Genomic DNA, 27,580 nt, shown 5'->3' on the forward strand with positions numbered 1-27,580 from the left:
CCCCCCCCCCCCCCCCCCCGGGGGGGGAGGGAGGGAGGGAGGGAGGGAGGGAACTGATCCCACAAAATATCCCTCTATTTCCACATGCATGTTGTGGCACATATGTCCCCCAATCCACCAACCTCCTTGCCTGCAAAACATTATAAAACACACACATTAAAAATACTCAAATCCTAGACTGTAGGACCAGGGGTACTATAGTCAGTGGTAGAACATTTGCCCAACATACATAAGCATTCCATCCCCAGAAACAAAGCAAACAACAACAAAAACCCCAAAAGCTCAGGTTTTAGATGAATACCAAATTATAACAGACATATTGTCAGGATACTCTATTAAGTGAAAAGGCTGGGTTTAACTAATTGGTACAATGCCTAATTAGTACAATGCCTAATTAGCATGCATGAGGTCCTAGGAGTCCCAGCATGATGGTGATGATGATGAAATAAAACTATATAACTCAATAATAAAAGCATAAAGTGGCAATGTCATACACTGAAATTCTATTGTTGCAAGGCATGGTGACTCTCAAGTATATTTCTACACTGAGAAGGTTGAAGGAGGAAAACTGCTCAAAGTTTGAAGTGAGCCTGGGATACACAGTTATTTCCAAGCCAGCTTGGGCCACAATATGAGACCCTATCATTAAAAAAAAAATGTTGTCTCTTATATTTTTGGTTATGAGCCCAGCCTTTAACAGCTGAGCCATCTGGGGGAGGGGGGATGTGACTGGATCTGAAGTGAATAAATAAATAAATTAATTAATTAATTAATAAAAAAGCAGGCTGAGCTCCAGGATCCTGCCCCAACTTCCCTCAATGATGGACTGCAACCTGTAAAGCAATAAATTCTTCCTCCTCCACCCCCAAAAAGGTATCTCTGAGGAATGCTAATGCTGATTTATTTTCTTCTTTGTTTCCTTCTGTCACCATTTAAATTTTATCCAGCAAGCATTCTGAATTCTAATCAAAAGACTAAGCAGGTAGACTCTTAATTTGTCAGGGGGCCATTGTACAATCCTGCCCACCAGATAGAGTGTCATCTGGCTACTGTCCATGTCAAAATGCTTCATCTGTGAATACATTAACCAAATTAACTGAGTATTGAGACCTTGCACTGCCAGGCTTTGACTTTTCCTTGAAGACAATTTTCATAAATTATGAGAAGAGAAAGATAGGTTCTTTACTTTGCTACCTGAGATTTGTTGCCAGTTTGTTACTGTCTAGGAGGAAAACATACAAGAGGAGAAATTGTAAATTGATGTCAATATTGTTGATCATCAGGTTAGACAAGAGATAGACAAGACAAAGAAACGTAAAGCCTCAGTGATGAACAGGTCACATTTCTGACACTTGCCAGGAAGTGAATGCCTTTTGATCCACTGGTTAGATGGAAATAACTCAGACACAAAACGGGTTAAAAGACCAGTTACTTTCTGGTTGCTACTTTATTGGAGGGGATGGAAATCTATTTTTGAGATAGATAGGATCTTACTCTGTAGAACAGGTTTGCCTAGAACTCACTATGTAGCTCAGGCTGGCCTTCAATGTGCCCTGCTTTAGCTTACAAAATATTGGTACTAAAGGTCTAAAAGTCACATTTGAATCTAGTTCATTAGTTTTCGAGTTGAAAAGTATTTTTAACTGATCTCTAACCATTCATTTATTACCTTGTAGAAAATAATTAGGAGGACCTGGTGATGCATACATTTAATCCTAGCACTAGAGAGACAGTGGCGGGAAGATCTGTGAATCTGAGGGCAGCCTGGTCTACACAGTGAGTTCTAGGGCACTCCCACAAGAATACATAGGGAAACTCTGTCTCCAAAAAGAGAAAAGAAGGAAAGAAGGAAGGAAGGGAAGGAGAAAGGGAGGAGGGAAGGAGGGAGGGAGGGAGGGAGGAAAGAAAAGAAAAAGGGCACATGATTTTAGAGGTTTAATATGCACAAAGGATTATGTCTCTTCTAGCCAAAAATGTTCCTAAAATAACTTTATTTTTGTTTACTTTTCATTTTATTCCCCATATACCTTTTTATAAAGGGGCAGCGGTTGAAATACAATTATACTGAAAATTCAAAATATTGTATGTTTATAGACATTCACAAACTAAATTACACACAATGAGCTGGAACGTCCCTTGGGACAGCAAACGTCTGTGAAGTCCAGGCCAGTCAGAGGTAAAAAAAAAAAAATGAGATGGTCTCAAAATACTAAAAAACAACTCATAAAACGGACTATGTGCTGAACAGCAGAGCAGAAATTGCTCCTCTCACAGATTAAGATACAATACTTACAATCAGGTGATTCCACAATGCCATTTTGGGTGTTCATTTAGTGGGTGATTTGGTAAATGGGTTATATTACTCACCCTAGAAATTCTCAGAATTATTACTGTTATTATTATTATTCAATGCTTGGGGTAGAAGCCAAGGCCCATGCACACGAGAAAAACATTCCATCAGGGTTGTACTCTTAGACCCTGGAATAAAGTATTTCTACTTTATGTTCATGCTAGGAATTGCTTTCAAGCAAGTGCTGAAACAAATTATTTTGTTTACTTTTGAGACAGGGCCTCACATAGCCCAGGCTAGCCATACATTTGTTTTATAGCAGGAGGGAGGTCATAAACTTAAAACTATTTAAATATCCTATTTATTTTTTTATTTATTGGTAGGGCACTGCAAATGAAGACAACTTCCTTCCAGTTGCCAGTTCTCATTTCACCACGTGGGTTCGGGATTAACTCAGGTGTCAGGCTTGGTGGCAACCAACTTTTCATACTGATTTTCCCCGGCACTCATCTTGATCAGCACTCTTGATCCACCTGCCACTTTCTCCCAAGTGTTGGGATTACGAATGTGCAGACTGGTGCTACTATGCCTGGTTATCTGTCTATTTACTTACTCCTGGTCCCCCCTCATAAGAGTTCCTCCCCCATCCCCTTGAGATAGTGCCACATAATGTATGTAGCAGGCTGGCCTCAAAAGTTGTGATCTTCCTCTTTAGGTCTCCTGAGTGCTAGGATGAGAAGTGTGTAACACCATGTCAGGTCTTTGAAACAAATACCTGATGGGAGCCTTCTTTTTCCCACTATAAAAACATTTGATAAGTTTATCCTGTCTAGGTTTTATTTACTTTACCTTTTTTTTTTTTAAAAAAAGTCTGACTTAAAACTTACTATGTATTCCAGGCTGGCCTAGAACTCCTGCCTTCACCTATCAAGTGCTTGTATTATAAGCATGCACCACCAGGCCTAGCTCTGCCTGGGTTTTAACTTATAAACAGACAAAGTAATCTACCTCAGTAAAAATAACCTAGACTTTAAAGTACATATTTAATGTCCCTGAGTACCAAACACTATCTTGAAATTTTTATTTTCCTTGATACCATAATTAGCTAAATGCTTACCTGCAGGAAAATATTTGTTCTAACCCAGAAACTGTGATGAAATGAAATGAGAATCGCCTTAATTTAAACATCGGTTTGTTTCTATATCCTGTCCTCTTTTCTTCTACCAGGTTTCCTTTGATAATAACTAAAATTTGTCAATGTACTTTTAAAATTTAGAATGTTTTGATACATGATATCTGATTAAATTGATAGAACACACATATAGTTTTCATGTATAAAATGGGCAAACTGTGGTTCTGACCGGTGGTTATTCATCAGATATAATGTGGCAAATGAAAGACAAAAAGGAAAAGAGGTGCAAATCTAGGTCTTGTGACTAACAGAATTATAAAGAAATTCCTATAAATATTCTTGGCAGACTCTACTGAGGTGTATGAGAATGGGAGGCTTTCTAACCGTTCTGTACTTGGAAATGTTCTACAGCATGAAAGTCAGATGACATAGGAAGGGGAGAGGCTTAGCCTGTTCACTTTGAAACAGGGTTTACTATGTAGCTAAGGCTGTCTATGACTTCAAGGTCTTCCTGTCTCTGCTCATAATGAATAATGGAATTACAGTAGTGTCCCACCCTGGACAGGCTCCAAGTCAATAAAATGATTATAGAAATATAAAAATGTAAATTATATATGTAAATATAGATACAAAGTAGACCTTTTCTCCATTTAACCAAATAACCTTTAGAAGCTACAAGGGAAGATTAAGAATTCGAGTCCTAGCAGTGGTGGGATGCACATTTGGTTTTGTTGAGGAGCATCTTGTTTTCTCCATCTATGGTGATTAAAATTAAAATCCCAGCACTCAGAAGGCAGAGGCAGGTAGATTTCTATGAGTTCTAGGACAGCCAAGGTTGTTGCACAGAGAGACCCTGTCTCAAAAACGTCCCTCCTGGGCTACATAGCAGGCTGTCATCCTCAAAACATACAAAGTCTGAACTCAATCCAATCATCTGGACCGGAGTTACAATCAGTAATTGTTTTTCACCATCTACCATCTTCTTGAAAATAATCATACAACCAGATCATAAACCAGGTAGAGTACATCACATCTATAATCCCAACCCCACATGAGGCTGATGGAAGAGGATCCCAAATTCAAGGCCTCCCTGAGGTATATAGTGAAAACCAGGCAGGCAAAATACTCTTAAACACAAACAGGGCTTGAAAGATGTTTCACTGAGTAAAACAGCTTGCCTTAAAATCACCATAAAGGTGGATGAAAGGCATTAATTCTACATACATACCATGGGATATGTACCCACATGTACATGTATGTCATAGAGACACACACACAAATTAAGTCTAAAAAATAGGTGAACTGAATGCATTCTTAATAAAAATGTATATGAAATCATAATTAAATCAAAATAACATGACTAAAATTATACTATAACAAAAAATACTAAAAACCCATGCTAAAATCCAGTAAAACGGACACAAATCTGGTTTTCCTATACAAAACCAATGAGACCTATAACTCACATCTGGGCTTAAACTGCTTTGTCTAGTACAATAACCTACTTCATCCAAATCTAGAAAACACTCATTTTTGGATTACTCTGAACACCTTGGAAGTTTTAACTTTCACTTTAATCCAAGAAATTTCTTTGTACAAGCAGAACCATTCAGCTAATAGGTTTTAAATTTATGTGTGTCTGTGCCGTGAGTATGGAGCTGCTCCCTAGAAGTTAAACGAAGGTGAGACACACGATGTGCTGCTGGGAACCCAACTCGTCCTGTACAAGTGCAGCAAGTGCTCTTAACAATGAATCCTGGCTTAATAATTATTCTTATTACCAAGAACTAGATCTGACAGTCAATGTCTTTTTGAGAAAAGGTGGTATGTTAGATAGTTCTAGTTGGTCCCAAACTCACTTTGTAGACCAGGTTGGCCTCAAATTCAAGAGATCCATCCAGCTGCCTCTGCCAGTGCTGGGACTAAAGGTGTGCGTCACCATCTGGGGCTGTATGAAAGTCAGTTCAGTATCTGTGCTTTGATATTTACCTATGCTTTAATATTTGACACTACCTCTACAAACTTACTATTTGCCCAGTTTCTGAGCTCCCAAAAATTCTCTTAATCTCAAACCCCTGAGCTTGCTTCTTCCCGCTTTGAATCCTATTCTGCACCTATAATACAGAATAGAACAGGCCAGCAACTGCCATTGAGACTTAAAAAAAAAAAACAAGTTTAAAATTAAATGCCAGAGAGCTGGGAGTAATCTCAGCACTCAGGAGGCAGGGGCAGGAGGATCTCTGTGAGTTTAAGGCCAGCCTCATCTACACAGTAAACACCAAGACAGCCAGGACTATACAGAGAAGACGCTGAGCCTCAAAATGCCAATAACAATAACAACCTTTATTAAATTATTATTAAATATATACAATTAAACAAACGAAAGCTGGGTGTGGTAGCATCCACCTGTAATCCTAGCATTCAGGAAACCGAAGCCTGAGTAAGGCAAAGGGAGGGTTGGTCAAAGGTCACCGTGAGGAACCATAAGTTACTAAGGTTTCTATTTCCACCTTGTTCTTATATTTTGGCTTTTTAAAATATAACTGATATAAGGTTTTTTTTTAATTGGCATGGCCTCACTGTTGCCTAGCTGTTCTTAAAATCTCAAACTCAAGAGATCCTTCTGCAAAAAAACAATAAAAGAAACAAAACAAAAAACCTAGATCCTTATGCTTCCGCATCCAGAACAGCTATTATGACATGACCATGCTGGCCTAAGTTACACAGCAAGACCTTGCCACAAAAAGCAAACTAAAAATCTAAGCACCCGGAGGCACAGACAAGACAGATATGTGAGTTTAAGGCCAGCCTGATCTACAGAGGGAGTTTCAGGACAGCTAGGGCTACTCAGAGAAACCCTGTCTCAATAAAATAAAATAATTAAAAGTGTAATTAATTAAGAATCTTTGGAGTCAAGGAGTTCAAATCTGTACAAATAGGTATAGAATAAGGCTTACACTTTGAAACCCTTCTTTGACCCAGGAATTGTTCACAACATAATCCTGAATGAGAAAGAAGTACTGACTAACACGGCCCCAGACTTCTGTCCCACCTCAAACTCTACATTTTCTAGAACATGCCTTTTTAATTTTAAATATCCAAAACCACCCTTTTAATGTTCTGTATTAAACAGAATAAACATATTTTGTGAAAAACAAAACAAACATGGAGATGCTGAGTCAGAGTGGAAATAAAGCCAAGACCAAAGAAAAGTCCCATGACATCCAATTCAGGGTATTTCCCACTGTATATGATTATTTATTATGTTCGATACTAATCTCTCATTTTCTAACTCTGTTTGTCTTCTTAAATGGACATGCACACTGTCCTTAAACAATGCTAACAGCTTACATAACACTATTAACAGATTACTCCAGAGATCAACTTTCGAATTGACAGCTTATTATAATCTCCCTGCCTCAAAATAACAAGGGTACTTTACCATATTCATCTTTTAGTGCTTTTTTCTGAGATGGGAGCTCTCAATATGCAGCCTAGGCTGTCCTGGAAAACGTTACCTTCCTGTCTCAATTTGCCAAGTATAAAAATTCCAAATGTGTATCACTGTACGTAGTATCTACTCATCTTTAGACCCCTACCACAACTTACTACTAGACTTAACTATTAGATCAAGCAAAACCAGTGAAATCTCATGGTTACATTTAGAGTCTCCAATCATTAAATACAGAGAATATGCTAAATAGATTAATGTACAAAATTAAAGTTAAGCCGGGCAGTGGTGGCGCACGTCTTTAATCCCAGCACTTGGGAGGCAGAGGCAAGTGGATTTCTGAGTTCGAGGCCAGCCTGGTCTACAGAGTGAGTTCCAGGACAGCCAGGGCTACACAGAGAAATCCTGCCTCAAAAAAAAAAAAAAAAGAAAGAAAGTTAAGGGGGACATTTATGCCAAAATTCTAAGTGTTATACTGAATTAACTGGCACATTAAGTAGAATGCTTGCCCACTAAAATATGTCTGACTAACTTTTAGCTTGCATTACTTTGTTACCTTAGTTGGTCTCATTGAATGAACTAGAAAGCAATACAATTGCCAGGCAGTAGTGGTGCACGCCTTTAATCCCAGCACTTGGGAGGCAGAGAGGCAGGTGGATTTCTGAGTTTGAGGCCAGCCTGGTCTACAGAGTGAGTTCCAGGACAGCCAGGACTACACAGAGAAACCCTGTCTCGAAAAACCAAAAAAAAAAAAAAAAAAAAAAAAAAAAAAGCAATACAATTAACTGCAGGAGTTCTAGACTAGGACGGAGGCACCAGTCCAAAGTCTGCTAACATGAGCAATTCATTTTTTCACCTGAGTCTTCATTAGCCTAACAGAACTCAACACTGGTGATGTGTCCAGTCTTACTTTTTTTCCCTTTAGTGCTAGATACTGACTTCAGAGCCTAGTGTATACTATGCTGGACTGATATACACCCCTAAACCCTTAGAGGCTTTTACCTCCAACTCAAAACATTTACCATTTTTAAAACTGTATAACATGCATGAGGATAACAAGGGCACAGAAAGCAAACAGGTACCAAACGATGCCGTGCAATATAAAACTTTTATTTATTTATTTATTTTGTGGGGGCGAGGGGGGTGTTTCGAGACAGGGTTTCTTTGTATAGCCCTGGCTGTCCTGGAACTCACTCTGTAGACCAGGCTGGCCTGAAACTCAGAAATCCGCCTGCCTCTGCTTCCCAAGTGCTGGGATTAAAGGCATGCACCACCACCGCCCAGCTGATATGATTTTCTTTAAGCAATACAATATTCGTATACATATAGCAACAAGCCGGGCAGTTTTATTGATTCTGATTCTGCTTGTACAGGATATGACGTAGTCCAAGCTGCCTTTGAACTCTTCATCCTCTTCCTACCAAATGGACAGGTTACTACAAGTGTGAGCCCTGCCTCTGTTTTATTATTTTATGTGTAGGGGTATTTTGCCTGCATGCATATATCTGTACCACATGCATGCAGTATCCATGGAAGCCAAAAGCAGCACTGGATCCTCTGGGACTGGAGCTGCAGGCCATGATACTGTGTGAGTGCTGGGAACAGAACCCGTGTCCTCTGAAAGAGCAGCCAGGCCACTTAATCATCTGTCCAACCCAACTTTGCTTTTGAGGCAGGGTCTCACTACATAGCCTGGGCTGACTTGAATTTGCAATTTTCCTGCACTGACTCCACAGTGTTGGGATTACAGGTAAGAGCCACCACATCTAGCTTTCCTCTTCTCTTCTACTGGCATATGTATATTCATTGTACAAAATACTGGGTTATGTTAGTGTCACAAATTACATAATGTATTCTGATCAACTTTTCTTTGACATGCTCAAAAACCCAGAGCCCTCCCTGTACATGGTAAGCAAGTACTTACTGTACCACACTGAGCTATATACACCAATATAATCTTTACATGCATAACCTTTTTAAAAAATAGTGTTAATCCAAAAGGTTCTGTGAGTCAGATTTATCTATATGCTAAACTTAATATCTGAATTCCATAGTTTTCTATTCTATTTGATAATCAGGAAGCTTATCATATTTTTTTTAAAAATGAAGACCAACCTTTTTACCATTTCACATGAATACAGAACAATAGAAAAAGGCCAAAAGAGAAACATAAATACTCAAGTATTCAAGCCTGTTCTGTTAAAGACAACATAAGCCACACCAGATTTTACAATAAAAATTATTGACAAATGGATGTTCATAAGTACCAATTGCAAACAGTTATGTTGATATACATCTATATCAGCTTTAAAACCTTTTGGAATAAAATCAAGCTTGTTTATAATAAAATATTCAAACATATAAGGCACAGGAGAAAAGCAAAGTTTTTCATCCCTCTTCTTCAGAAGTGACCAGGGTTACCATTTCTTTTTTCTGTGTCTCTTTCGAGGATCTATGTGACCCAATCCAAATAGATATAAGCTTATGTTTTTGTGTCTGTAGGTATAAATCTATGTGGCCTAAAATGTTTTCCATTCTTAATGGGGTGGGGGGTAAACAATCCCAGGTACATGTTCAGTACACTGAAAATGGTGCAGACATTGAGACAAAGTAGTATTATGCTATGCGGAAATGTTAAATACACTTAGATTTTTGTTTAGAGGTTATATGAAGCAACAGGAGTAGGGGCGGCCAGGGAGCCAGACAATCTGAGTTCTAACCTAACTAGCACAGTAACTTTAGACAAGTTATGAAACCCTGGGTCTTAGTTTCTGCTTTGTAAAACAAAAGAGTTGAGCTGAGATCCTTCCCAACTCAAAAATGATATAATTCTATGATGGTTGGCTCTTAACAGTGTTCTCTTGAACTGGCTACAAAAAAAAAGTCCTATTAAGGAGAAAATGAGAAGAAAGAAGAAACACTATAGCACTTTCCAGTCTAAAAAAAAAAGTACATTTCTATGATTCGTTCACTATCAAGGTACAGATGGGATGTCAGAAGTAGTGCTATCATTGTACTTGAAGGCAAAGTAGATTATTAAAATCTGAGAGGTTTGTTTCGCCCAAGGCTTGTGTTTTCCTTTTTGGAGATAGAGAGCCACTGCTTAGCTTCAGCAATCACCACTCCCCTTGCTTAAAAGAAAAACACCCTACAACTCAAGTAAACTGTGGCGTTAAAGTAAAGAAATGAAAGTCAAAAGTGACATTTTTGCTTTCAGAAATATGCTGGGGAAGTGACCAAGGTGACAAAGAGAGGCAAAATGACCAGTTACTTCCTCCTCTGGAAGCTCTTAGGCCCTCATTCTTTTGGGTTCACATGCCCTTGCCAGAAACACACCACCCTGCCCCATACAAGGCATCAGATTGGGGGGCAGGGAGGTTAATCGTATCTTTTCTTTTTTAATTATTTAACTAGATTTACCTTAGGTGTCACGAAGTTTAAGGAGGCTGACTCGAAGGCTTGAAGCCAGCAACCCTACCCACAGCTTCCGGGGCAATCCCGGGAACCTGGACAAGGAGCCCAGTTCAGCATTCCCCGAGGGCGGGCGCGGCCTTCCCGCCCAACTAGGCAGAGCTAGCCCAAGCAGAAGGGAGGGGGGAAGAAAAGGAGGGAAAAGAAAAGGAGGGAGGGAAGGGGAGAAGGAAGGAGGAGGAGGAGGGATGCGGGAGGGGGAGGAGGAGGGAGGGGAGAGAAGAGGAGAGAGGAGAGGAGAGATGGGGAGGGGAGGGGAAGGGAGAAGAGAGGAGCAGAGGGAGAGGAGGAGAGGGCGGGAAACCCACAAGAGCTGTACCCACCGCGCCAAGCAATCCCGTCCTAACTAACCGCTGCGGGCGACGGTTCCCGAGGGGAGGGTCCCGGAGGAGGGGCTGCCCGAGCCCGGATCAGGAAAACACAAGTCTGCTGGGCGGCGGGCCCCGGCCTAGGAGAAGGAAACGGAAGTCACTATGTTTGTCTCCCTCCCTCCCTCCCTCGGCCTTCCCAGGCAGGACAGTCCCGTCTGAGAAAACTCGAAGACCGGAACCAAGTGCATCCACGTCAGGACTTTAAAAAAAAAAAAACCCAACCGATGCAGTCGGCCAGCTTCCCGGGCTCGCCCAGCCACTGGGCTCAGGCCATGTCCTTCCCCCCTCCACCCCCCCTCCCGGAGCTCTGCTCCCGCCCGGCAGAGCCCCTCCTTCTTTCCCACTCCGCCATCTTCCAACATACCTCTCAGGCCGAGCAGCCTCGATTAGCCTCGCTCCCGCTCGGGGACCGCTAAGGTCCCGCCGCCTCCCGGAGCCGGAAAGGGGCATCGAAAAAAACCCCAGCCCCCCTCATTATGCAGCCCGACCACCCCCCCACCCCCCACCCCCGCCTCCCCAGCTCCAAGCCAGAGCCTGACCCAGCGGCTGCACATGCGCACAGGTCACTTCGCAGTCCCCGCCCCCGACTCAAGCATTTCCTCCTTTAGCATCCAGGACTTTTTTCCACCCCCCCCCGCCCCCCTCCGCCCCCAGCTTTTACCTGGACTCTATGGTGAGGAGTAGGGGAATACAGGTAAGAAGATTAAAAATCGAGGGGGGAAAGGTAACAGTACATTGAGTTCTCACTGGATACCAGAGACTCTGCTAGGTATATAGCATATTCCTTGCTGTTATTTTGAAAACCCTGGAAGGCAGGACACCTCTATTAAATTCCACCCTACAGCAGAAACTAAGACCCGGAGAAAACAATTATCCCAGTATCACCCGCCCGACAAAAAACGTAAACTGAGATTAGAGAATCAGTTGTTTCCAAGTAGAGGAAGATTGAAGGAATGACAAGAAAGGGAGACTAAAAGAGAGTGAGAGATCATTTGTGAAGAACAAAGAGAAATAATAGAACAAAGATGGAAAAAACATACAAGAAGACTGTACACAAAATGGTGATCATGCTATCTGCTTGTAGGCTTGTCAGATAAACCTATAGAGTTAGGTTGCAGGAATTTCGACTCTTAATGGCTAGTGTACTAAAATGGATTGGGTATATTTAAAAGGAGAAGATCATGAGTACCATCTGCCTGATTAAATAATGCTGCCCTTGATGAAAAGGAACTTGGAAAAGAAGAAAAAAATATATTTGGTTCTTAAACTTTTGCTAACGTAATATTCCTTCTAATGCAATCTTTTAAAAAATTATTACATTGATTTACTGAGTGAGGTCAGAGGACAACTTAAGTCTGTTTTCTCCCAGCACGTGGGGTTCTAGGGAAGAACTAATGTCCTCAGACATGGTGGCAATGCCCTTACCCACTAAGCCATCTGTATCCCACGCCCTGGGGTGTGCTCGTATAGCTCTGAGAATTATATCTGACTTACTACAATGAAACTAATTTCAACCAAGGGCTGGTACTGTAACTCAGTAGTAGGTCACTTGTCCAGCACATGCAAGGTTGAATGCAAACCCCACCACTGCCAACAAAACAACTGCAAGCAATTGTTGATCTCACCTCTCAGAGCACTCTTAAATAGGTAAGCCAGTAAATCTCTGTCTTTTTCTCTTTAGATGAGAGTCTTACGAAGCCACCTTCAAATTTATCAACGGAAGGACCAGGAATTCAAGGTCATCCTCAATTGGAAGTTTGAGGCCAGCCTGAGATGCAAGGGACCCTGTCTCAAAAAAAAAAAATGTCTCAGGCTATCCTCGTTTGTTTTGATAAACCTCATTTAAAGGAGGCTGAAGTCAATTGTACTCTGTCTGTAGGAGCTGAATAGACTCAACCCCAGGTCTTCCTGGTTTGCTCAGTCTGATTTCTCTGTTCTTCAGCTTGCTCTCCCTCCCCCCAGTCTAGCTTGCGTACAGCTGAGTTAAATCTTTCCATTCTGACTTCAGGATAAGAGTTAAATCTTCTTAGCCTTAACTAAGTCCACTCTCATCCAAGATGAGATGTCTTCTAAGAGATGGTGTCTTCTCAGAGAACTATTTACCTTGCCCTGGCTCTTACCCTACCTTCTAGTAATTTATTGAAACTAGTTCCCCTTACCTGAAGATTATATTTTCTCAGTTTCTGTTATCTTTTATTCTTTAAACTTAAAATGTTTTTATAGAATCTTTATTATTGTTGTTTTTGGCTTTTTGTTGTTTTGGTTTTGGTTTTTTGTTTGTTTGTTTGTTTGTTTGTTTGTTTTTGAGACAGGGTCTTACTAAATAGCCCAGACTATGTCAGAAGTCATTGTCGCCGACTGCTGGGATTGCAAGCTCCATCTGTGTCACCTAGCTAGTACTGTTTGGCTTGGAATTTTTTGAATCAAGACCTTGTGTGTCCTAGGCTGACTGCAAACTTGGTATGTAACCAAGGATGACCTTGAATTCCTGTTCTTGCCTGAGAATTGAAAATGTTACACCATATCTGCTGAGACAAGGCCTTGCTATGTAGCCTTGTCTGGCTACATATTCCAAGCTGGGCTCATATTCATGGCAATCCTCTGCCTTAACCCCCTAAGTGCCAAGATGATCTTAAGCCACTACACCCAAACAGCTAACACTGTTTTTACTGTGAAATGTACATAAATTCACTCTTTTAGCCATTTTGTCTTAACCACTGTAAGTGAATGAAGATGAGGACATGACTACTCCAGAGGATGGTTAAGGAGAGAAAAGGATTTTATTGGAGAGTTCAGCTAGAAGCACCTGGAAAAATCCAGACTGAACCAGGCCATGAGAGGGGAAGAGGGAAAGAGGGAGAGAAGAGGAAAGAGGCAAGTGGACCAGAGAGGAGTCTGGGATCAAGAAAGGGCATGGTCAAAATGACAGCTTTATATAGGAATGAGAAGCAGGGGGAAGGGAAGGGGAAGGAAATCGAAGTCCACCCTCTGGACAGGAGAGGTTGAGAGTGAGAGTGGGTTGGGATGTGCTGGGAGGGGCCACAGGTACTGAGTGAGACTTGTCCTGAGTTTCTTTGTGACCTGATGTAAGTTCAGTGACATTGAGGACATTTCCACTATTGTGTAACCATCCCCACTGTCCAGTTTTAGCACTTTTTCATGTAACTCCATCATTAAAGTGAGTGCTTTGTTACAGTGCACAGTGTGCTGTGTCACACAATACAGCCGCTTGGATAAATGTCTAGGCTCTCGTATGGGGTACACTCACTCGTGGGGGGGAATCTATGTCCAAGTCATTTTTGGAAAACCACTGAGTCATCTTTTACGAGTTTTCCATTGATTCATGGGAGCACATGCCGTGTCATGTGTGTGGAGGTCAGAGGACAGCTTGCTGAGTGACCCTCCCCCCCTCATCCATTTTGGTTCTAGGGGTCAAACTCTGCCCCTTTACCCACTGCTCCCTCTCTCTAGCACTTTTTCCCCCAAGACAGAGTCTCATGAGTCTCAGATGGAGCTGGAACTTATCTTCTTTTTTTATTATTAATGTGGGTATGTGAGAGTCATAAGTCATAAGGCTTACACAGGGTATGGAGGTTAGAGGGCCTATTTCAGTAGTTAGTTTTTCACTTCACCCATCAGTTCCATGAATCACACTTAGGTTCCCAGGCGTATAAGATTGGATGCTTTTACCTGCTGAGCCACCTTCCAAGGCCAACTTTCACTTCCCTATTGCTGTTTGACTCTAGGTGTGCACCACCATGCCCAGTTTATGCTGCTCTGAGGATTGAATGCAGGGCTTTGTGCATACTAGGAAAGCGTGTCCAGAATACCACGGTTCTTGTCAATTTCACCAGCACTTCATCGAGCCCACCCCTCTCCTCCCATGCAGAACCTTCCTCATGGCTCTTCTCAATTCTCTTTCCATTTCATTCCCACAACAGCCAGTGATGCATGCACATAAACCACAATCCAGATCATCGTTTCTGTACAGATCCCTTCTCTGACTCTCCATTTCACTCAAAAAAAAAAAAAATTAACCAGATTTCTTATTACCACTAAAGATTATGGTGCCAGCCACCATAATGATGTCCAACAAACTTCATCTATCAGTAGTCACCAGTAGTCATGTGCTTGCATGTTTTTTTTTTTTGCATGGAATTAGGGCTTTTGTGACTGATAGAATACAGATGTAGCTGGGCAGTGGTGGCGCATGCTTTAAACCCAGCACTTGGGAGGCACAGGCAGGCAGATTTCTGAGTTTGAGGCTAGCCTGGACTACACAGAGAAACCCTGTCTCAAAAAAAGAAAAAAAGAGAGAGAGAGAGAGAGAGAGAGAGAGAGAGAGAGAGAGAGAGAGGAAGAAAGAAAGAAAGAAAGAAAGAAAGAAAGAAAGAAAGAAAGAAAGAAAGAAAGAAAGGACAGACAGAAAGAAAGGACAGACAGAAAGAAAGGACAGACAGAAAGAAAGGACAGACAGTTGGCATAGGTTTGTAGTCTAGTTCTTGGAGGTGGAGGTGGAAGCAGGAAGACCAGGATTTCAAGATCAGTCTTAGCTGCATAGGAAGCCAACCTGGGCTACCTATCTCAAACCCCACTCAAAAGGGAGAAAAAGAGAAAGGAAGGGAAGGGGGGCAAGAGAGCATCCCAGGATCCAAACAACCCTAATGAGGAGAAAATAAGTCCTAACCCTTTCTCATCTTTTCTCTCTCTGGACCAGCTAGCAACCACACCTTCCTGACCATGTAAGACACTTTGAAGAGGATTCTTCAGTTAGGTAACTATAATCTCTTGAGACTTGACATGTTGCTCAGTTGGTAAATTGCTTACCTAGCATGCATGAAGCTGAGTCTGATCTCCAGCACCACATAAATCTAGTGTGGTGGTACACACCTGTAACTCTATTACTTGAGAGGTATGGGCTCATGATTATCCTCAATGACATAGTGAATTTAAAGCCAGCTTTAGATATAGATACAGATGAGACTCTGTCTTAAAAAAAATAAATCAATAAACTCGGTGTGGTGGCATACAGCTTTAATCCCAGCACTTGGGAAGCAGAGACAGACAGATCTGAGATCAAGGCCAGCCTGGTCTACAAATAGAGTTCCAGGACATACAGGACTACACAGAGAAACCCTGTCTCAAAAACAATACAAAACAAAACAAAACAAAACAAAACAAAAAAGCAGACTAACTTTCCCAAACAAAACCATATAATCTCTTGAGAACCAAAGCTAGAACTATCCATATGAACCTCTCTCCTGAATTTGTGTGCAGTTTCTTTTTTCTTTCTCCTTTCTTTTGTATGTGGGCCAGACAACTTCAGGCTAGGTTTGACACAGCTAGAATCACCTGGGAAGATAACCTCAACTGAGAAAATGCCTCCATCATATTGGCACATAGGCAAATCTCTGTGGTATTTTCTTGATTAATGATTAATATGGGAGGGTCTAGCCCACTGTGGGTGGTGCCACCCCAGGCAGATGGGCCTGGGTTTTATTAAAGAAAAACAAATTAAGCAAGCCATGAGAACAACCCAGTAAGCAACATTCCTTTATGGTCTTTGCTTCAGTTTTTGCCTCCAGGTTCATTCCTTAGAGTTCCTGGCCAGACTGCCTTCCATAAGCAGCCATAAACTGTAAGATGAAAAAAGCCCCTTTGTCCCCAATTTGCTTTTGGTCCTTTTTTTTCCTTTGAGACAGGGTTTCTCTGTGTTGCCCTGGCTATCCTAGAACTCACTCTGTAGACCAGGCTGACCTCGAACTCAGAAATCCACCTGCCTCTGCCTCCCAAGTGGTGGGATTAAAGGCATGTGCCATCACTGCCCAGCTGGTCATGGTTTTATGACATCAATAGAGAAGCAAACTAAGATAGGAGCTGCCTAGCTGGCATTGGAGATAGACAGTCACTTTGCCTGGAGCTAACTATGTATGCCAATAAGATCCAGGTAATCTACCTGTCTTTGCCTCCCCAGTGCTTGTATTACAAGCCCAAGTCACCATGCCATGTCACCTCATAGGTTCTGGGTATTGAAGTTGGGTCTTCATGCTTCTGAAACAAGCACTTTTCTTGAGTTATCCTCTCTCCCAGTCTGACAATGCTGGGTTTTGTTCTCAGTAGCTAAGTCTTTGAGTAATTTATTAGACCTATTACATAGCAATAGACACTTAATAAAAAATCCTACGCTGACTTCACCCCTGTTATCTCCATGTCCTCACCTCCCACCACCCTCACCTTTTCGTCCTTTGCTTTCATGCCTCAGTGCCTCCTGCTCATTCTGCCTGGAACACTGACTTCTCGTGGTACCCAGCATTTCCATGTCAGCCTCCCTTGTCATGTTGACTTGGTTGTCACCATCTCCACAAGGCCCACAGTGACCACCATATTTAGAACTAAAAAAGCTAGACATGTAGCAGTGGTCCATCAGACCCCAGGACTGTTCCCAAGAAGAAAATAAACTTATAACTCCCCTTTCCAGTGCTCTCAGTCTCCTTTCCCCTACTGTATATTTTCTATTTTCTTTCTTTTTTTTTTCAGAGCTGAGGACCGAACCCAGGGCCTGAGCTAAATCCCCATTCCCTTTCTTTTTCTTTTCTTTTTTTTTTTTTTTTTTTTTTTGAGACAGGGTTTCTCTGTATAGCCCTGGCTGTCCTGGAATTCACTCTGTAGACCAGGCTGGCCTCGAACTCAGAAATCCGCCTGCCTCTGCCTCCTAAGTGCTCGGATTAAAGGCATGCACCACCACTGCCTGGTAATATATTTTCTATTTTCAACAGCATCTATTTATTTTCTTTCTAGCTTTCTTTCTTTCTTTCTTTCTTTCTTTCTTTCTTTCTTCCCTTCTTTCTTTCTTTCCTTCTTTCTTTTTTTTTCTTTTTTTTGTTTTTGAGACAGGGTCTTACTACATAGTTCAGGCTGGCCTGATTTGATGAGTATACCAGGCTGGCCTCAAACTAACAGAGATCCCTCTGCCTCTACCCCTCTGCCCAAGTTCTGTGATCAAAGACATGTGCCACCATGCTCTGTTCTTTTCCTTTTTAATATTTTTTTTGTATTTAGCTTTCAAAATAATAGGCTTTGTTTTGACATTTTCATACTTACAATGTCATGTGCCTTGTTCATAATCCCTTGCTATTTTTTCATCCATCTCCTACATGTTCTGATATACTGTATATCTTACTATTTTCTTTTTTAAATATTTTTAGTTTTAATTTTGTGTATCTGTAAGTATCTGTGGGAGAAGGCAGTATATTCAAATGAGTGTAGGTACCCATCAAAGCCAGAAGAGAGCATCAGATCTATTGGAACTATAGTTACAGGCAGTTGTGAGCCTCCCATGTGTTGCTGGGAACTGAACCGAGGTCCTTTGGAACAGCAGTACGTGCTCTTAACCACTGAGCCATTTCTCCAGCCATATCTTTTGTGTTTGTCTTTGACAATGTCATATACATAAACAATGCATCCTGGTTATATGCACCCAAATCTTCTCTCCCACTTCCTAATGAACTCCTTGTTCCTCCTTTACCCCACCTTAGGCAACTTCAACATGTTCATCCCCCATTCCATGTCAGCTATTTTCTTCTCTTGTTTCATTATTTTATGTGTGTTAATGTTTTTCCACCATATATGTCTGTTCACTAAGTGGATTCCTGCAGTCTGCAAGGGCCAGATGAAGGCATTGGAACCACTGGAACTGGATTTACAGATGCTATGTAGTTGCTGGGAATCAAATATAGGTCCTTTGGAAGAGCTGCCAGTACTCTTAACCACTTAGCACTGCTCTCTCCATCCCTCACCTATTTTCTTTACTATATGTTTCTTCTTTCCATCTATGCTAGACTAAAACCTTCAAGAACAAAAGGAGCAGGAGCAGGCATGATCCTGTACTTCCATAACCCCAGTATTTAAGAGGGCACACCAGAAAGAGCAGGAGTTTGAGGTCAGTTTTATGTAGTAAAACCTTGTCTCAGATAAAGGTAAAACAGGGACTAGAGAGATGGCTCACTGATGAGGAATGCTTTCTGGTTTTGCAGAAGCCCTCCATTAAGTTCCCAGTGACTCAAAATCATCTGTAACTCCAGTTGCTGGTGATCTGATGCCCTCTCCTTGAACTTTCATCAGATGGTACACATGACCTCTTGCAGGCTCACATACATATAAGGAGACAAGAAAGGAAGAAAGCAGGAAAAAAAAAACATTACAAAGAGCAGAGATCTTTCTGTTGTTCACAGATACAAGTACTCACAACAGCATCTGACATGGTATGGGTTCATCAGTTATTTGTAAAATGAATGAACAAGCATTTCATGGCTATTTCATACCCTTGGTAAATACTTAGTGCCTTAGTTAGGGTTTCCATTGCTGTGAAGAGACACCATGATCACAGCAACTCTCATAAAGGACAATGTTCAATCGAATCCCTCTCAGTAATTTAGTCCATTATCATAGCAGGAAGCACAGCAGGCAGATATGGTACTGGAGAAGGAGCTGAGAGTTCTACATTTTGATCTGAAGGCTGCTAGGAAAAGACTTTCTTCCAGGCAGCTAGGAGGAGATTCTCAAAGCTCCACGCCCACAGTGACACACTTCCTCCATCAAGGCCTCATCTCCTAATAGTGCCACTTCCTGGGCCAAGCATATTCAAACCACCACACTTAGTGAGTTGTCCCTTAGGGGTTATGATCTTATGAAAGTGTGATGTCTAGGTTCTGTGTCCAGAGACCCATAGAAATGTTAAATTAGAAAAAAAAATCTATTGAGAGCTTACCCTTCCCTGTACAAGGGTATTTGCTTGGAATTTTTCTAAGTTAAGGAAAATATTGGAGAAAGGTATACAAGGTACTAGACTGCGACTGATGAAAGTGACAATGTCCAAAGTTAGGCATGATGGTAAACACCTGTAATCTTATTATTCAGGAGGTGAAGAACAGGAAGGCCAGAAGTTCAAGGCTACATAGTCAATGGGTTACATAGTAATTTTCAAGCCAGTCTGATATATATGAGACCTTAACCCTAAACAAAACAAAACAACAAAAAATAGAGAAAACCCTGCCAGTGGTCCTGTCTTAGGGTTTTACTGCTGTGAACAGACATATGACCAAGGCAACTCTTATAAGGACAACACTTAATTAGGGCTGGCTTACAGGTTCAGAGTTTCAGTCCATTATCATCAAGGCAGGAGTATGGAAGTGTCCAGGCAGGCATGATGCAGGAGAAGCTGAGAGTTCTACATCTTGTTCTGAAGACAAACAGGAGAAGACTGGCTTCCAGGCATCTAAGACAAGGGTCTTAAAGCCCAGGCCCACAGTGACACACTTCCGCCAACAAGGCCACACCTCCAAATAGTGCCACTCCCTGAGCCAAACATATTCAAACCACCACAGGCCCACTAAATGATTTGAACAGAAATTTACTATGCTGTCACTCAGTAGAAAAAAAATGGATGGCATAAGATTCATAGGAAATAAGTGAAAGCTAAAAGAATTAAGTGCAACCAGAAGCATTTGCTGTAAATAGGAGAAAAGACACAGCTTTGGAGACTAAAGGCAGGGGATAGAAAGAGAAGAACTGACAGTAGTCACCAGATCTCAGTGACAACAGGGTTTTATCAAAGGTAAAACTCAGTAGTTACCTGCTGAGCACAATCAGAATGGTTTAGCATTGAAACCTTTATGCAAAAAGTTATATGATAAAGCCCAAATATAGTAGATGAAAAGCAGAATTGCTTTGAGTGAAGCCAAGTGAGCCCAAACTTTGCCCTTAGAACTGTTGTCTTGTGTCCTTTTCCAGGAATGGGTACATACCTGCCAAGGATCACGCTGGTATCAGTCGGAGGACAGCCTTTATGAAGATCATTCATGGTGATCAATTGGCATCTACTTTCCTGCCTTCTGGCTTCTTCCTTTCCTTTCTTTCTGTTTTGATTTCTTACTAGCTTTTCCCTAGCTCCCTCTCTTGCTTTCTTGTTCTCTCTTGCTTCCTTAACAAGCTCTCATATTTAGTCCAGACTGGTTCAGAACTCCTCCTGTGACTTCTGTTTCAGTTTCCTGAGTTTCTGGGATTATAGATGTAGACCAATCACACCTAGTTGTCTCCTGACTTTTGCTCTGGTGTCTGCATTGTTAACCTTTCCCACATTCTTTGCAACTGCAATTTCCTTTCTTTGTGTAGTCATAAAATTCCCTTATCTTGTGCTGACAAAACTGCTGTCTCTCCCTAGCCCTCCCTTTCCTTCCCTGCCTTTATCTTCCAGGGTCATACAGTTTGGGGGTAGGGAGAAAAGCTCCTAGAGTCATCTCAGACTAAGGGAAAAGTCCACCCAAGATTTCTTATATTTTTGGTTGTGAGCCTAGCCTTTAACAGCTGAGCTATCTCTCCAGCTCCACCCAAGATTTCTATATACTAGACCAGTCCTATGGCTATACTCAATCTCTTCAGTGTTCAAAGAGCCAACAATATCTAAACAGACCCAAAGTCAGTGAATTGGCCCTGTGAGTCTGGATTCAGGGAAGCCAAAAGCTAGTGGAGTTAAAATCCAGGAGGAAAGATGGCTTATTGGGGGGTCAATATGGATAATGGGATGTGTATTTAGATAGAATATGAACTAGAAGCCAAAGAGCTGAGTGGATTCATATCTTAAATGTAAATAGTCTCAGTGTGTGCTAACTTAGTATCTGCTAACACTTAGACACTTGTTCTTTTTGTCTGTCACTTTTTTTTCGTTTTACAATTTTTACTTTTGTGTGTGATTGTGTGCATGTGGCATGTGAGTATGGGTGTTTGTGTGCAATGCTCTGGGTTTGGAAGTCAGAAGACAACTTTCAGGAGTTGATTCTTGCCCTCCATCATCATCTTGAAATCTAAGAATTGAACTCAGACCATCATCAGGCTTGCAAGTCCAATGGTTTTTCTTCACAGAGCCACCCACTGCACTGAGCCATTTTTCTGGTCCTCAGATTCTTTTGTTTGTTTGTTTGTTTGCTTTCTTGCTTGTTTTTCAGGATAGGGTTTCTCTGTGTAGCCCTTGCTGTCCTGGAAATCACCCTGTAGACCAGGCGGGCCTTAGACTCAGAGATCCACTTACCTCTGCCTCCAGAGTTCTGGAACTAAAGGCGTGTACTCCCACCACCTGGCTTGGACCTCAGAATTTTATATTATTTTATTTTTTAAATATTTTTATGAGTACACTATAGCTATCTTCAGACACAACAGAAGAGGGCATCAGATCCCATTACAGATGGTTGTGAGCCACCATGTGGTTGCTGGGAGTTGAATTCAGGACCTCTGGAAGAACAGTCAATGCTCTTAACCACTGAGCCATCTCTCCAGCCTGGCTCTCAGAATTTTAAAAAGGGCTGAAGATAGAACTCAGTGATAAGTGCTTATCTAACACATACAAGGGCCTCTGCTTAATTCCTGGTACCTGGAATAGGGATAGAGAGAAAAACCTGACTGCACCAGAATCAACTGGAAAGGACAGAGGAACTAAACTTTTCCCCAGAACGTAGCCCAGAGTGACTGAATCTGAATCATATCCTGGAATTAGTCGTTTCCCAAAAGATCTTCCGGTGACTCTGACTCACCAGCAGGCTTCAGAATAACTGGTCTTTAGATTAAAGTTCAAATCCTTTACAGAGCCATGTATCACTGCAGTTAGTTGTATCTCTCCCAATTTATATATTGGCTCCCTGTCTCCTAGTAGTTAAGAATGTGACTACATTTAGAGACTGGGCCTTTGAAGATGTATCTAAGTTAAAGTGTGACTGTCATAGTGGAACCTAATAATACCTGATTGATGTCCTTATAATAAGAGAGGAAGCCATTAAAAGAAATATCAATGTTTCACATACACAGTGACCATATGAGTACCTAGGAAAGAAGGTGGCAGTGTGCAAGCCAAGGACCAAGCCTTAGAAGAACATGAACTTTTTCACACCTTGATCTGAGACTTCATCCTTTAACAACAACAACAAAACTTCTAGCCTTCTGACCTGAGACCAAACAAGTTTTGTATCTGGTATTTTTGTTATGGCAGCTCAAATGGACTAAGACAAAATGTTTGAGTCTGGTCCCAAGTAGTTCTCTCGAGCCTCTGCCACTCTTTGTATCCTCCTCCCCCTCAGCCATTTTAAATATTCAATCCTCAGGAAACTCCAGCTTTCGATCTCCAGGATTCTATTTAGCGAAATGATATTAACAAATGATGCCTCTCATAGAGGTTACATGAAGAACAGATGTGATCCTGTATTGTTAAACTACTTTTCATGGTATCTGTTAAAGAAAGGCTGCATGGTGGTGACCACTGCAAGGGAATTTTGTAGCAGAGGAAGGAAGTTAGGTTCAGCTTCAAACATAGGAAGGAAGAAGAGCAGTATGTAGCCAAGGGAAAGGCTAGGGGTCAACAAACGGAAAACTACCAAGAGGAAATGTAAAATCTACAGGAATTCTTGCTGCAGGCTGACCAGTGATGAGCACAGAAGAAGGGTTTGATCAGATACTGAGGGTGGAGGTTGCTAGAGACTCAAATTCTTAGTAAAGCTGCACTAACTGGACTTAGAACATGATCCAGTGTCTGAGACGAGGCAGACCCCAGTTTGATTAAGGACTGAGCCTTTGTCACTATGTAACACAATTAACATGATGTGAGCACAGTAAACGCACACAGTCAATGTCAGCAGCTCCACCCTACTCATAAGGCATTAACTGCCATTCCAGTGTACACGATATTTTGTTCCATTTCTTTGCCTTATTATGTTCTGACCTGTCAGCTTAAATCCCACTGCTTCATTTACCCAATTCTTAGTTGTCCTTCAAGATGGAAGTCTTTTTTTTTCTCCTTGAGACAAGGTTTCTCTGTATAGCCCTGGCTGTCCTGGAACTCACTCTGTAGACCAGGCTGGCCTCGAACTCAGAAATCCGCCTGCCTCTGCCTCCCAAGTGCTGGGATTAAAGGGGTGCGCCACCACCGCCAGGCTCAAGATGGAAGTCTTAGCAAGCTGCGATGCTGCACACCTATAACCTTAGCGCTTGGGAAACAGACACGGGGATAAGAAGAGCTCAGAGCCAGGGCCCAACTTAATGGTGGACACCTTTAATCACAGCACTTAGGTAGCTGAGGCAGGTGGATCTCTGTGAGTACGAGACCAGTCTGGCTGAGTTCCAGGACAGCCAGAGCTACACAGTAAGACCCTGTCTTGAAGGAAAAACCAACTAAACAAACAAATCCAGAACCAAAAAAGGTGTTCATAGCCAGCCTTGGCTATATAGCAAGTTGGAGGTCATTCTGGGCTATATGAGACCCTATATTGAAAAATAAATAAATGTTGAATGAAGTTTAATATAGTCTACTTTGATCTGTGTCCAGGACCCCTCTTGTTGGCTCCCCCAGACAGATGTCACTGCAGGACTGGGCTCTGGTACATGTGTGGTAGAGTGCTTTAGAGGGAACCTAACTTAAGAACATCCTGCATGCTTGGCATTCTGGTGGGTTTGTGATCAGAACACGAATAAAAAGAATGACTGAGGATGCAATACAGTTTAGTTGGTAGAATGCTTGTGCCAGCATCAAGTAAAGCAGGTATGGACCACTGCGGCACTTAGGAGGTAGAAACAAGAAGATGAAGAGTTCAGGTAAGCCTGGCCTATGTGAAGCCCTATCTCATAAAACAGAACCACAAAATAAAACAAAACAGCTATGGCCGAAGTTCTTTCTTTCATTCGGCTGGGGAGATAGCTCATCAGTTAAGAGCTCACTCTTTTTGTGGAGGACCTGAGTTTTGGTTTCTAGAAATCACACAGTGGCTCTAGTCCCAGGTATTTTCACTCCCTATCCTGGCCTCTATGGGCATGATGCTCACACATACACACAAGCAAAACATTCAGAAACATAAAAATGGGAAAAGTGTATGCCATGTAAGCCTGATGATTTGAGTTCAGTCCCTAATCATCTGATCCCATAGTACATAGAAAGAACTGACTTTCAAAGTTGTCCTCTGACCTACACACACACACACACACACACACACACACACACACACCTAAGTTAATTTTTAATTTTGAAACAAGGTGTCTCTAGGTTGCCCTTGAACTTGCTATATACCCTAGGCTGGCTTCCACCTTTCTGGTTCAGCCTCCCAAGCAACTGAGAGCACGAGTGTCCATCACCAGACCTGGCTTATGGTGCAGTGAGGTTTAGGAGTGTTTCTATAGCAACAAAAACATCCAAAGAATCTCTAGGTTTGTGCTTTGTTTGGTTGTATTTCGAGACAGGCTGTGCTCTAATTTGTGATCCCAAAGCTTCAGCTTCCCAAGTGTTAGAATTGCAGGCCTGAACCACTTTGCCTGGCCCATCACAAGGAATTTTAAATCGAAGTTGGCTTTTAGAAAATCACTATGACAGCATAATATAGTGAAAGGATTTGAGGGAAGAAATGGAAAGGAATTTAGCAAATGACTGCAGTAACCCTGGAAACAAGAAAGTTCTCAGCAGAGAGAGTAGCAGTGTTTCTAAAAGACATGCTTTTAAGCTGAGCCTGATGAAGCATACCTATAATTCTAGCACCTGGCAGTCTGTTAAAAAAAGTTAGTGAGTTTGAGGCCAGCCTGGGCTACATGGTAAGGCTCTGCTTCAAAAACAAATAAGCAAAAAGAACACAACACAATTATAAAATGTAAAAAAAAAAATGCCTAAGCAGAAGTTTCTCAAAGGAAGATACAAGAATGGCTAAAGGCACAGGTTTTGGGAATCAGAGGCAGAAGGATCTCTGTGAGTTTGAAATTAGCCATGTCTACATAGTGAGTTCTAGGATATACAGGGCTACATAGTCAGATAGTAAGACCCTGGCTCAAAAATATGGCTAAAGGTATGTGAAAAAAAAACCCTCCCCATCACTAATCATCAGGAAATGAAATCAGAGCCATAAGGAGATATCCCTTCAGACCCTTAAACATAATTGTTTTAAAAACTATCAAGGGTTGGGGCTGGGGTTTAGTTGAGTACTTGCTTGGCATGCCCAAGGCCCTGAATTTAATCTCTGACACCTCATAAAGCTGTGCCCAGTGACACATGCCAGCAATGCCAGCACTAGGGTAATGTAGGCAAGAGAGTCAGGAGTCCAAGATCCTCAGCTACATAGTGAACTTGAGGCTCACCAAAGATACAAGAGAACTTGTCTCAAAAAAATCAAATTTAGCAATGAGGATGAGGATGTAGAAAGAAGCGAACCTTTGTACATAGTTGGTACAAATGTTGGTATACATGTTAACTAGGATGGTCATTCTGGAAAGCAGTATGGAGACATAGTCACATGCCTGTAATGTCAGCATTTGGGAGGCTGAGGCAGAAGAATTGCTACAAGTTTAAGACTAGCCAGGGCTGCATAATCAGTTCCAGGCCAGCTTAATCTGCAGGATAAGACCATATCTAAAGAAAGAAGAAGCAGGGCTGGACAGGCTGGAGAGGCTAGGCTCACAACCAGAAATAAAAGAAAGACAAAGCATTTTGAAAGTTCCTAACATGCCAAATGTTGTGACTTTAATCCCAGCAGGCAGATGTGTGAGTTCAAGGACAGCCTGGTCTACACCCTGAGTTCCAGAACAGTCGGATCTATGCTGAGTTACACTGTTTCAAGTAAACAACAAAAACCTGTCAGTGGTAATGCAGGCCTTTAATCCCAGCACTTGGGAGGCAGAGGCAGGCAGATCTTTGTGTTCAAGGCCAGCCTGGTCTACAGAGTGAGTTCCAGGACAGCCCGAACTACACAGAGAAACCCTGTCTCGAAAAAAAATAAATATATTGATATATATATATATATATATATATATATATATATATATATGTATATATATCTCAACCATATGATCTAGCAATTACATTACTGAGTCATCTGCATTCCATGTTCACATTAACTGCAGTACTATTCATAATAACTGAGAAACAGAAATAACCTGAGTGTCTATCAACTGATGATATTTTTATAGGAAGTAGCTATCTTTAAAAAAAAGAAGATTTACATGAGTACACTGTCACTGCCTTCAGACACATCAGAAGAGGGCATCAGATCTCATTTCAGATGGTTGTAAGCCACCATGAGGTTGCTGGGAATTGAACTCAGAACCTCTGGAAGAGTAGTCAGTGCTCTTAACCACTGAGCCATCTCTCCAGACCTCAACTGATGATTGCATAAAAAATGTGATTTGTGACAACATGAATGGACTGGAGATAATTATGTTAAGTGAAATAAGCTACACAGAGAAGACAGAATTGGTCTCATCTAAGTTGTCAGCAGGGAGTGGAGAGAGTAAGGGATTGAGAGGGATAGGGAAGGGTTAAACAATGGGTGACTAAGTGGCATTTGAATAGGAACTTCTAGTGTGTCAGATGTGATGGCATGCCTTTCATTGCAGCCCTCTGGATGCTAAAGTAGAAAGGTCTTTGTGTGTTAGAGGGCAGCTGGAGCTACACAATGAGACCTTGTCTCAAAACAAAACAAATCAGGCTTTTGAAAAATTTCACTAAAAAAGAAAAACTGATAGAAGATATAGTTATCATGATTTGAACACATACACAATGTTTTCAGCTATCACGTGATTCCAATAAGTATGCACACTTTTGTGCTTTTATATATCTGTTAAAAATGAATGTAGCTGGGTGTTAGGATGTGCCACTAGTCCTGACTCTCAGGAGTTTGATAATTGTCTAGGTTCAGGAGTTCAGAGCCAACTTAGGTAACAGCAATATCCAATTGCTGAGTAAAGGACTAAGGTTGTTGGTCAGTGGGAGAATCCTTGCCTAGCATATGTGAAGGACTGAGTTCAATCCCTAGTTCTAGGTACCTTGTTTTTTTTTTTTTTTTTTTGGTGTTTTT

The 27,580-nt window shown here is 41.6% G+C and overlaps 1 protein-coding gene across 3 annotated transcripts in view; it reads right to left on the reverse strand.

The window, feature by feature from the left end:
* Positions 1–11,129, reverse strand: part of Xiap (X-linked inhibitor of apoptosis) — a 43,402-nt gene extending 32,273 nt beyond the window's left edge. Inside the window, exons 1-3 of one of the 3 annotated variants that reach the window (XM_028766746.1) lie at positions 11,080–11,129; positions 10,696–10,792; positions 10,294–10,379 (exon numbers count right to left, since the gene is read on the reverse strand). The gene's annotated coding sequence lies outside the window, so the exon portion shown is untranslated. Of the gene's footprint in view, positions 1–10,293; positions 10,380–10,667; positions 10,793–11,079 lie in introns of all 3 variants that reach the window. The other 2 variants (XM_028766807.1, XM_028766688.1) reach the window with 2 other exon arrangements.
* Positions 11,130–27,580: the final 16,451 nt, after the last annotated feature.

Source organism: Grammomys surdaster, unplaced genomic scaffold (genome assembly GCF_004785775.1).
Source record: "Grammomys surdaster isolate TR1022 unplaced genomic scaffold, NIH_TR_1.0 60, whole genome shotgun sequence".
Taxonomy (NCBI): domain Eukaryota; kingdom Metazoa; phylum Chordata; class Mammalia; order Rodentia; family Muridae; genus Grammomys; species Grammomys surdaster.